The 11,714-nt window shown below is 32.7% G+C and overlaps 1 long non-coding RNA gene across 1 annotated transcript; it reads left to right on the top strand.

The window, feature by feature from the left end:
• The first annotated feature begins 1,446 nt into the window (after nucleotides 1-1,446).
• Nucleotides 1,447-5,719, top strand: LOC105676981 (uncharacterized). The gene is made up of 4 exons (XR_010890727.1): nucleotides 1,447-2,637; nucleotides 2,869-2,989; nucleotides 3,107-4,511; nucleotides 4,664-5,719. It is a non-coding gene; the product is annotated as an uncharacterized lncRNA (long non-coding RNA).
• Nucleotides 5,720-11,714: the final 5,995 nt, after the last annotated feature.

Raw genomic sequence — 11,714 nt, 5'->3', positions numbered from 1 at the left:
TTCACGTGCTACGGTGTTATTCATGTTGCAAGATTTATTCGCTCGCGGCGGAAGGACAATCATTTTGAAATTACAATTGGAAATTAACGCGAGTTACCCCTTGCGTTTATACATCAGGGAAAAAAAAATTTACTGTGTATTCTTTTCCACAAAAACATTTTCTATTGCTTTTTATATACCAAAATGTGTATTTTAATTATATTAATTAAAACAACACTGTTTTGTATGTGTACAACTCGTATTTTAATTTCAATAAATGTTTACATATATTCGCATTTACATTGTAATACGAGATAGTAAAAAGCTCTAATTGTTGCCAATCGCTTTTGTACATTATTTTTCGGGTGAGAAAAGTATAGAAAACGCATTCAAGTTGTGTAAGCGTAGCATAGCCGTGACGACTAGCGTAAAAAATTTTAATCTTTTTTATAAATTTTCATCTAATTTTAATCACTTTTTTTCATTTTTATTTTAGACGTCATGGAATGTCGAACGTGACGTAATGTCGAACGTGACGCAGAGTGTCGAAATTTATATATATCGTATAAAGTATTCCGCGGTCGAAATTATTTAATTATTTCGCGAATTTTGTAAATATGTATAAGCACTCAAAAAAGAAGGAGGCATCGGGTGCCAGCGGAGCAACTTTAAGGTAAATAATTAATGATCAAAATCCAAAATTTAAAAAGAGTTAATGCTTGTTCATGCAAATGTATTTGAAATATAAATTGTATTGATAAACGTTTAACCTACATCAGACTCTTTCAATGTCGATACGAAATAAATATTACAAAAGAAGTGTACAACTTTTAAGGGGTTTTGTGACCGCTTGGGAATCGTTTCATTCCTACATTTTCTTATGTATTTTTCTTCGTAGAAACCGAAAATTATCATAATAACGCCATATTCAATTTGAGCAATTTTCAAGGAATTTTTACATATGATTTATACGGTTCGAGATTAGATATTGTTTTGTGTTTTATAGAAAATATTCAAAATATCTTCTTTGAATCTTGATACATTTTCGAATTCTTTGTGTAAATCTTTTCTAAAGTATGTCAAAAATTAATATTTAAGCAAAAGGATCTACGTCGTTTGATTTCTCTTTTAATTTAACTACTAACTTTTTCAAACCTTGACAACCGCTCGATAGCATGAAGCAACGCACATCTGCATCGAGATAACCAATCAACGTTGTGGAAAAAAAGCAACAATGAAAATCTTCCATGCTTTTTTAAGAAAGAGAACCTTTTCAAACCTTAACAACCGCTCGATAGCACAAAGTAACGCACACATGCATCGAGATAATCAATTAGCGTTATGGAAAAAAGGCAACAATGAAAATCTTCCATGTGTTTTTTGAAATAGATATCTAATAAAAAAATTATAAAAAATTTAAGCATTTAAAATAACAAATATGTCAAAGACGCAACTCTATTGATTTAATATAAATGCTCACTCAAAATTCGATCCGATTATATATTTTCGATATACATTTATGTAACAATCTAATTACAAGTTTAATTAATTTTTCCACATTTTTACACGAGAACAACACTTGTATTAAATAACGCTATATATAGTGCATCCAAATTGAGACAGTAATGATGGTATAATAATATATAAATAACGATGATATTATAATATTATTTTTATTAAACATATAATTATAATATATAATTTTTTGTAACTAAAAAACTAAATGGCACGCGCGTGAGGTAAACTTGTATTGAACGAGACAATTATTATTTTATACCCAGTGTAAAATACAGGTCGAAAAAATTTAATAGATAGCTTATAGACGCCTATAAATTATTAGTTTATTAGATCAATTTGGGTGAATAATAAAACAACCCAATTTATTATTCACCCAAATAGCCATGTGGATTCCACGATACTGTGTTAAATGGCGATAACGTTGATTTCACGTACTGTTTTTGTCGGGCAATATAAAGTATTGATTGCATTTAATGCAGTATAAGTAATTCGAAAAATACGCGTTTTTCTTGATTATAGCCATATCAATTTCTTTGATACAAGTATAATTTGGAAGTAATTGGAAGTTTTATTTCATACATATAAATAATATATTAATTGTGCATTATTTTTCACAAAACTGTATATTCGTGTAAAGGTAACGTCTTTTTCGCTGAAATGTTATTTTCAAGATGCGCGGTCGTGTTTCGTCATATGTTTTCATAATTGTCAGCTAGGCTAATTGTTTGCCGGCGACTTGGTTGCCAAGGAACTAGAAATAAAGTCGCAGAGACCAGCAGCAACTTTGTTTCTAGTCTCTTGGCAACCAAGTCGCCGGCAAACAATCACGTGCGTAAGCGTTTACAAATTCCAGTGTTTCCAGTGGCGTCAACGATTTCTCTCGTTCTCTTATACTTTTCGACGAGAAAGATTATTGTATCGAATTTAGTTGCTTCAGTCACTCGAAACGGGCACAATGTCTTTAAGTATTGCAACTAGAATGAATGTGTGGGATTATTATATGAAACTGCCGAATTTGAAAGCACAATGCAAGTTTTGTGAAAATAGATACGATTATATAACCCCCATAAACTTCCAAAGACATATAGAAACTCAACATCAAGAAATTTGGAAATACGAAGAAAAACGAAAACTGGAATGGTATTGGATGTGTTTCAAGTATCTTAATAAATTTTATTCACAATGTATTATTTGTGACGCAAAAGTTCTGTCTAAATCTCAATCTGTACAAAATCACTTGAGATTGCACTCTGAAAAACAACGAAAAAATTATGTAAATCGCGATTGGTCATGGAAATATTGCACAAAAAGAAGTGATTTTGTGGTGAAATGTAATATTTGTCATAACAACTTATTTCTTTCTATATGCAGTTATCTGGATTCTCATATAAAAAGGATACATTCGGACAAATTAAAAAATATGCTAGAAACATGTAATACAGTTGATTCGTCAGAATCAGTCTCATTACATCAAACGGACACGATGTCACTTGTAAGTATTGCAAATAAAAAGCATATATGGAAATATTATGTACAGCTACCGAATTTTGAAGCACAGTGCATGTTTTGCGAAAATATATACGATTATACAAACCCTACAAATTTCCAGAGACATGTAGGAACTCAACATCCAGAAATTTGGAAATATGAAGAAGAAAGAAAATTGATGAAATGGCCATGGATGTATTTTAAGTATCTTAATAACTTATATTCACAATGTGTTATTTGTTGTGCAAATGTTCTATCTACATCTGAATGTGTAAAAGATCATTTGAATTCACATTCTGAAGAGCAACAAAAGAATTATTATATATATCGAGTTTGGCCATGGAAATATTGCACACAAAGAGGTGACTTTATAGTGAAATGTAATATTTGTTGCAACAATTTGTCTCTTTCTGTATGCAGTCATCTGGATTCTCATATAAAAAAGATGCATTCAGATAAATTGAAAATTATGCAAGAAACACACAACACAGTCAATTCATCGAAACATGTTTCATCATTTGAAATGGACCCAATGTCATTAAAAGATAGTTGCATCGAGATATCCAATTTTTGGGTACATATTAAAGAAATGCATAAAAAAATTTTTAATCTTGAAGAAAAATTTCGAAGTTTACATGGACCATCAAGAACATACTTTAAATATTTCAACTCAATGACTTTGATGTGCATCATTTGTAACAAAAATGTTTTATTTTTATCTGAATGTTTAGAAGATCACTTATACTCGCATTCTAGAGAAGAGTTAATAAAACATACATTTCATCATTGGCTATGGAAATATTGTGAAAAAAAAAATAATTTTGTGGTGGAATGTGATATTTGTCACAACAACTTTTTTCTTTCTAATGAAACTCCTCTGGATCATGAATAAAAGTGACATTTGGATAAATGGAAAAATACGACGGAAGAAACACATGACACAGTTGATTAGTCAGTACACGTTTCATCGATTAAAATGGATACAATGTTTATGTTATTAAAAGATTGTTATTATTTTCGAAATGTCCAACTTTGGACTTTACATATAAAAAAATGTATGAAGAAATTTTTAGTTTTGAAGAAAGATACAGAAGTTTATATGAGGAATCATCAAAAATATGTTTTGAATACTCCAACTCATTGGAATTTTGATAAAAATTTGATTTTTATCTGGAAGTTTAGAAGATTATGTATACGCTTGCATTCTGAGAAACAATTTAAAAAATATATATTTCACAATTGGCTATGGAGATATACCAAAAGATGATGATTTTGAAACAGATTGTAATAATCGTCACAGAAACATATCTGTTGCTAAAACTCATTTAAATTTTTTTGTTTTTTATTTCCTTTGTACAGTCTCCTATCTCTTGCTAGGATACCATTTCATGTCACATTAGTATTGGGCTTGGATAAGATATACATCCATTGATGCACTGGATTTAGTGGTAACTCATTTATGATGACCACATTAAAGATGAACATCATTGAGCAAGTAAACTAAACTAATGGATAAAAAAATAGCAGTAAGTTTTATTGACATTATTGTTAATATTGTTATGTGCAATTAAATTTTCACTTTTTTCAAATTGTCTTTAATTTATGAAATATATACAATATAATGATCACAGCAAAAATCAAACAATTTATTTTTTATGTATTATAAATGTGTTTACAGATTTATCCAAAAATTGATGACGGGAATGATGATCTTCAAGTAGCATCGCAATCAGCAATAATAGCAGTCCTGATTTTGATTATTGAAATTTATTTAAAGATGGATACTACAAGAATATACGGATACAAGTATATATAGCCCTGACAAATAATTATTTGATTTATGTTCATAAAGTTATGAATATGATTATATAAATCTATGCTTTATAGAACACTAAGTTACATTTCTTAAATATATTAACTATAATTATGAATATTATTATATATTATGTTTTAAATTGATAAACTGGGTTCATAAATTTATTAATTAAAATAATTTAATAAAATAATCATCAACTTCTCTGTAAGGATAAAAATATTGACAATTATGTAACAATTTAATTTCAAATAATTAATTTTTTTATCTTATATATTTTTATGTTTCGTTATTTTTTTGTGTTTTGTGATATAATGCGAACTTATTATTATAACTTCTGTAAAAGTCTTTGAAATGTAATACCTTAATTGTCGGTAATCAGTTTAAATTTTAAAATTGTATTTGTGCGAGAAATGTTTGTGATACGTAATGCATTCATTGTAATGCATAGTACAAATAAATTTATCATAAAAGAGTGTATCATTTTGTTATTTGAAGGTAGAATATTGTAGGAATTGTTTGCCTCCGCGCCAGTCACGTAGCATTTTGTTTTATTATGTAATATAATACTTATAAAATATTTGAGATATTTAAGCATACTTTTAGCATATTTATGAAAATAATTACAATATTTATTATTTAGAATTATTAATTACTCTCAATGTAATTTAATTTTTATAATTATTATATTTTAAATATCTTGAAAATAAAAATTATAAAATTGGATCCCAAATTTTAAGTTAAAATTCGATTCCTGCCCTAATTAATGCAGCTGAAGTTTTGAGGTCATAACCTAAATTTAAGTTCTACTTTTTGTAACAGTGCTGAATCCGTTGATGGCCTAGAGAACTGACCAGAACAAGTTAATTTTAAGTCAATTTATCTTTATGATATGAATATTGGACACTGTTCTACTTTAGAATTGAGTGGATTGTATTTTGTATTATTTGTTATATACTTTTAAGTATTTGCTTTAAAAATAAATAAAAACTTCAATGTTTCCAGTAATTATTTTTAAAATATAAATTATTTTACGTAGTAAATTTGTGATTTGTGATTTAAGTTTAGTAGTCTTTTACATTTAAAAGAGAAATCAAACGACATAGGTTCTTTTTTTTAAGTAGTTTTTCATTAAATTTTACACATAATTTATACGGCTTGCGGTTAGTGCAGGTATTTTTTGTTTTGTAGAAAATATTCAAAGTGTTTTTTTAAAATCTTGATACATTTCCGAATTCTTTGTTTAAATCCTTTCAGGACGTAACTCTACTGATTTGATATGGGTACATGCTCGCTCGAAATGCGGTCCGATTATTTACTTTCGAATTATTCTACACTATACACATAGTACTGTAATTGCGACAATAATAATGGCATAATATACAAGTAATGGTGATATTATAATATTATTGTTATTAAAGGTATAGTTATAATACAATATATATATTTGTTTGTAACTCTCTAAAGAATAAATAGCGCGCGTAGCGTATATCTATTTTTAAAAGGCGCATTAAAAGTTCAATATGTGCAATAATTATTTTTGAAATGTTAATTATTTTAAACACTGCTATAATCTGGTTGTATTTTTGTATTACAGATCAACTGGTGAACACAACACTCCGCTGTTGCACATTGTATCAGTGAGTGAATTCAATTTGAGATAGTTTTAGACAATTATCAAAGTAAATTCATTTTCCGTTCCCTACAAAATCTCATTCATTCACCGTTACTGTAGGTAGTTTTTAATGTCAGAGCATCAGCCGCACCGGAAGTCGCTCTGCAAATCGCATATTGCCAATACCTACAACGTAATCTCGAATGAATGCAAGAATTATGTATCGCGAAACGTCGAGGCATGTTCGACGTTGATTTGATATTCGTAGATTAGCGGACTCTCGTATATATGCGCGCATCAGCTCGGAAAAATTCGTGTTTTCCCGTCCCTTTTTTTCGTTGAGAATACGCGCAATAAATCGTTGGCCGCATACCGGAACGTTAGATCTAATATTGATGATTAATCGCCGCTTGGGACTGAGCGGTTCTCTCGGAAGAGAATGTTCCGTTCTATCAAAATAGAGAAGCGCCTCGGCATCTAGTTAACGTTATCATCGCAATCGTAACGTTCGACGGCGTACATTGTAACGCCAATCGTTGCGTTCCTATGTATTTTTCCCTCCTTGGTTAGATACGGGAAAGCCAGTTGTAGATTCAGCAAGCGTAGAGCTTAAACGCGAAAAGGCGATGAGTCGTACATTTAAAAAATAAATTATTTATCACATACTTTTAGAATTAATTTAAAAATTATTATATAAAATAATGCTTGTCAGTATTAATATGCTTTTCATTTATCTATCATTTCGTATTTTATAACGTAATAACATTAAATAACAAATTTATTTATGAAGGTAGAATCTTAATCACAAATGTCGCGAAAGTATAAAAACTTAAATAAAGTAAATAATAAGGAAAAAAATGATATATTCTTATATTTTGTAACGTTTCATTCAGTCTTTAATATAAAATGCGGAACCTTAAATTGAGCTTTATGGGCTCCGTCATCGAAGAAGGTACTTACGCCAACTCAAAGGAGAGAGAGACTCTATCGTAATGTTCATTCCGAATAATCTGCCGGGCATTGTCGGGTCTGGCGAGATCGATCATAACGAGCGCTTCCTTATTGCGAAGGGCTGTCCGTCCGCCGACACGTAAGTCGGAGTTTGCATACCTGACCATTGGTAGGGGAGATCGTTCCTGACGGAAGGGCGTGGGCATTCCGCGTTGTGCGCGGTTTGAAGGCGGCCTTTCGCTTTTTTTCCTCTCTTGTTCCTGACAGGAAATGAAAACACAGTTAACCGTTGACGAGGTGCTCGCGTGCGTACGCACGTAAGTAACCGGGAATTGAATCGGTCACTGCAGACAGAGAGTACGCGATGAAAGCCGAAATTTCGCAAGAAAGAAGTGAGAAAACGCTGTTACAATTTTATTTTTTTGTAAGAAAAAAAGAATTAACCTTTCTTAGTTTAACCGCATTCGTAAAAGATTATTAAATCTATTGGCTAATGTTTTCTTTCTTTCTGGTTGAATCAATTATTTTCTCGCAGAAACCTCAAGTCGGGGAAAGTTATGGAAATTGAAAACAATGAGGAAGTACTGAAGAATATAAAGGAAAGCGAGAAAGAATTCTGAGGTTTATGATGCTATGTCTGTAAATGAGATAAAGTATCATTGCGAGTAGACAAATGTATTGTGTTTAGAGGATAATAGAATTAACATTCTAGGTATTTAAATTTTCTTTGCAAAGAAATGATCAGAAAAGTACTTATATAATTTTGAAAAAAAAATTTAATTTTCAATAGTTGTAGTTAGTGAGCAAATAATTTCTTACGATATCAAAAATAGTTATGTTTTTAAGTTATTACTCACAGAGTTAATAGCGCCGTTTATTTAAATTTTTCGTGGACTTCGCAAGATTCAATTTCTCAGCTACGTCAAGCTTTTGCGATCCGTTAGAGGTATAATGAAGCGAGCCTATATTACGGAGCACCTTGTGTGTGCGATACCTGCCCGCGGTGCCGAGAGTTGCGTAATCTATCATCATACGCGGTGCGTTATGCAACTACGTGTCAGATTGGAGCGCGTACACGCGGAGTGCGCACGGTGAAAATGCAAATGCTAGGTTTAATCGTCGGGATCGTAATATCAGGATCAAGGACCGCGTGCGATCGTTTGATCTATGAATCAATGACTCTGAATTATCCATAGATTCCTGAGTTTATGTATGATGCATAATAAGGTCGATTATATATTATGTAGCGTTATTATTGACGCGATTAATGATTTCTCGTCGAATTTTATTTGCTTATCAAAATAAATGAGCTGATAATGAGCCTGTTAAATATTTGAAAAAGTGAAAATTTAGACTCATTAATCTATAATATGATATATGAAGCTTGATTAAAAGTATGAAACTTTAACCAATCAATCAAACTAGTTAATGCTTATAAATTAAAGCATAATATTTATGTTGTAATATCATACTAAATATTGAAACAATGTATTTTTTTATCGTTAAATGTCGACTAGTTTGAATCAATACAAAAATTTATTATGTACTTTAAAACAGTATTTAAAAACCTGATACTTTTATTTGAGTAAAAATGGCAAATAATAAAAATTGTACGTAGCATGCGTTTAATTTCAAAATTATAAATTTAGGCGTGTTGAAGTATTTGATCAGATGTATTAGCAAAAGTTCTTCTTATAAGTATTTTGATACTTGATTTCGTCGATATTTTATTTGTGTCTATATTCGAATCGTTCATAAAAAAAAAATTATACGACGTATAAAATTCCTGGACCGGTGAATTCTTATTCGGCCGAGTAGATTTCGCAAGAGTCGTCAACAAGTTAAATCGCTAACGAATCGTAGGATTCGCAGAAATCGAGACAAGGCCTAGCTTGATTGAAAGAACGGCGGCGGATGCTGATTCGTCTCGCCGCGACTAGAGATCCGAAAAGCTGGCAAATTACATTTAATGTCGATGCGGTTTCCAATAAGGACGAGCGAGAGGAGGAGAGAAAGAAAGAGAGAGAGAGAAAGAGACTTCCTGCGTCGAGTTCTCGACATTGCCAAAATTACAATCACGCACGTCTATTGGTAACGTTCTCAGGCGAAATGAAAAAAAAGCCCACCGGAGTCGTGGTGGGTACAGTTATGTCATCAACCTGCGTGTCGTCGCGGTTAGTCTCTCCCTCTCTCTCTCTCTCTCTCTCTCTTTCTCTCTAAAAAAGGACGAGATACAGAAATAATTGAGGACTTTCTTTGACGGATGATATGCATCAGAAAAGTTTTTATACTAGTATATTAGTTAGTTAGTATACTTATATTACATAAGATTGCAAAGCATCGATTATAAATATACAAAATATGTATAAATAACGAAATTTACAATTACATAAAATAATTTATCATAGAAATTCTATCAAATAAATCACTCATTGCTAAAAATGTCTTCTCTATTCTGGATGACGTAAAAGATGATCGAAAATATCGCGAATGTGATTATGCTGTGTAATAGATTTGATTGAATTTCAATATATTTATTTTACGACATAATTTATACTATGAAATGCCATATGATTAAATTGACATTTATGTAATTACTCATCAATGTGTTCGTACATGCATCCTAGATGCACTCTGTGCTTGCTAAGATACTAGGAAAACGTAGGTATATATCATTGGCATTTGTCACGTTCGGCTGACACATTCGCATCTGACATTATCCGCGGTGTTCGTAGTTGCCATTTTATTCAATCAAGAGTCAAGTCGACATCCGCGTCTAATCATTCTCCTTTCAATCGTAAGTCATTTTTTATCCTAGAATTTGACGGCGAGCATATAAATCTGCTAATATTGCAGCCAGGAGAGCAGGGCTAGTTTAAAATAAAACAAAAAAATTGTCTGAAAATTCTAAGTAGACTACAGGCTGCTTTGCAACACATGATTTCCATTGTAAACTAGTCGCTCGCGGCAGCGCGAGCCACTCGTATCTTATTTTAAAGTAGAACCAATCTTCTTGTTAGCTTTATTTTCCTCTGTCGCGTGCTATTGCCGGTGGAAGAGGGCGAGGGAAAGAGAGAAAGAGAGACCGGTCTAGGAAAAGTCCGGTCATTGACGAAGTGCTCATAAATATGTCGGAACACTGAGCACAAGCCCGATGGTAGCCAACGTGTCTACCGTGCAATAACCACTGTAAGCTGCGAGTGCGTTAGTCGACGACGACGACGACGACGGCGACGGCGACGGCGATGACGAGGAATGGCGGCAGTGCGCGCCGCTGTTCGAGCTGCACGATGCAGGCTACCAAACCGGAAATGCATCGTTGAGGGAGGGAAGGGGGATACTGTACGAGTGGCCAGAGGCTGTACCACACACCGCACACGACACACCAAGCGCTTTAAGCCGCATCTACACGGCTCGCTCTCCTGACAGTATGACAAATTCATCTTTACACACGACTGAGCACGAAGCAAAGAATGGCTCTTCTATTTTTCTAATCCCTTATTGTAAAGGATAGGTTTTTATTTCGAAACAGTATTTATACGTTTGCTTTTTCGGAATAGATAAATTTATTCTAGATCATCGCAAAAAAATTAAGCGTGCAAATTTGCCTTTGCACATAAATTACCACAATCGTGTCACATCTGAGCGTTTTTGTATGCAGATATTGTTTGCACTTTACTCTCGCCTTTCATGAATGATTCATCGGGAATTATTCTTAAAACTGATTCATGTAAATCCGTTTCTATAGACGACTTAGCACCAGCAAGTTGGCACAATCACGTCATAGCTCGACAAAGAAGTAGAGAATGTGTCTATTTCTTATTTCTTTCGTTCGCAGCGACGTGTCCGAGTCCACATTTTAAAGATTTATTTCAAATATTAGTTGTGACACTATTGTGTTCACTTAATGGTGCTAAGACGTTAATGTTAAACTTATGCGATATTCAGTTTTGAAGATCATCCCCGAATCCTTCGAAAGAATAAAATAAACGCGTAAGGAAATATGTATACTCGTATAAACAGTAACGTGAAGAAAATATTTACTTCTTCGATTTATTGAGGATGATCATCCGAAGTGAATCGCGTAGAATCGCCTTAACGCGAAGCCGTCGTTCGTACGAGGCTTATGATATACAACGGCGGCTCGCGCCTAATGCACGATGTACACCGCACCCACGTGCCACAGGATACGAGAATCGAAAGCGTCACTTCATTACGCCGCGGCGTGCGAACGGCTTATCCACCGCCGGCTGCAGGAAGTACGTACACATTCGCGAAGGTTGGGGCGGGAAAGTCGACGCGCGATAATTGGTCGAATGACCAATTATCAGATGACAGGGTCGGATGACA

The sequence above is a fragment of the Linepithema humile genome, chromosome 6, assembly GCF_040581485.1.
Source record: "Linepithema humile isolate Giens D197 chromosome 6, Lhum_UNIL_v1.0, whole genome shotgun sequence".
Lineage (NCBI taxonomy): Eukaryota > Metazoa > Arthropoda > Insecta > Hymenoptera > Formicidae > Linepithema > Linepithema humile.
Note: the sequence above shows the minus strand (reverse complement) of the source record. Positions and strands in the feature narration are given on the sequence as shown.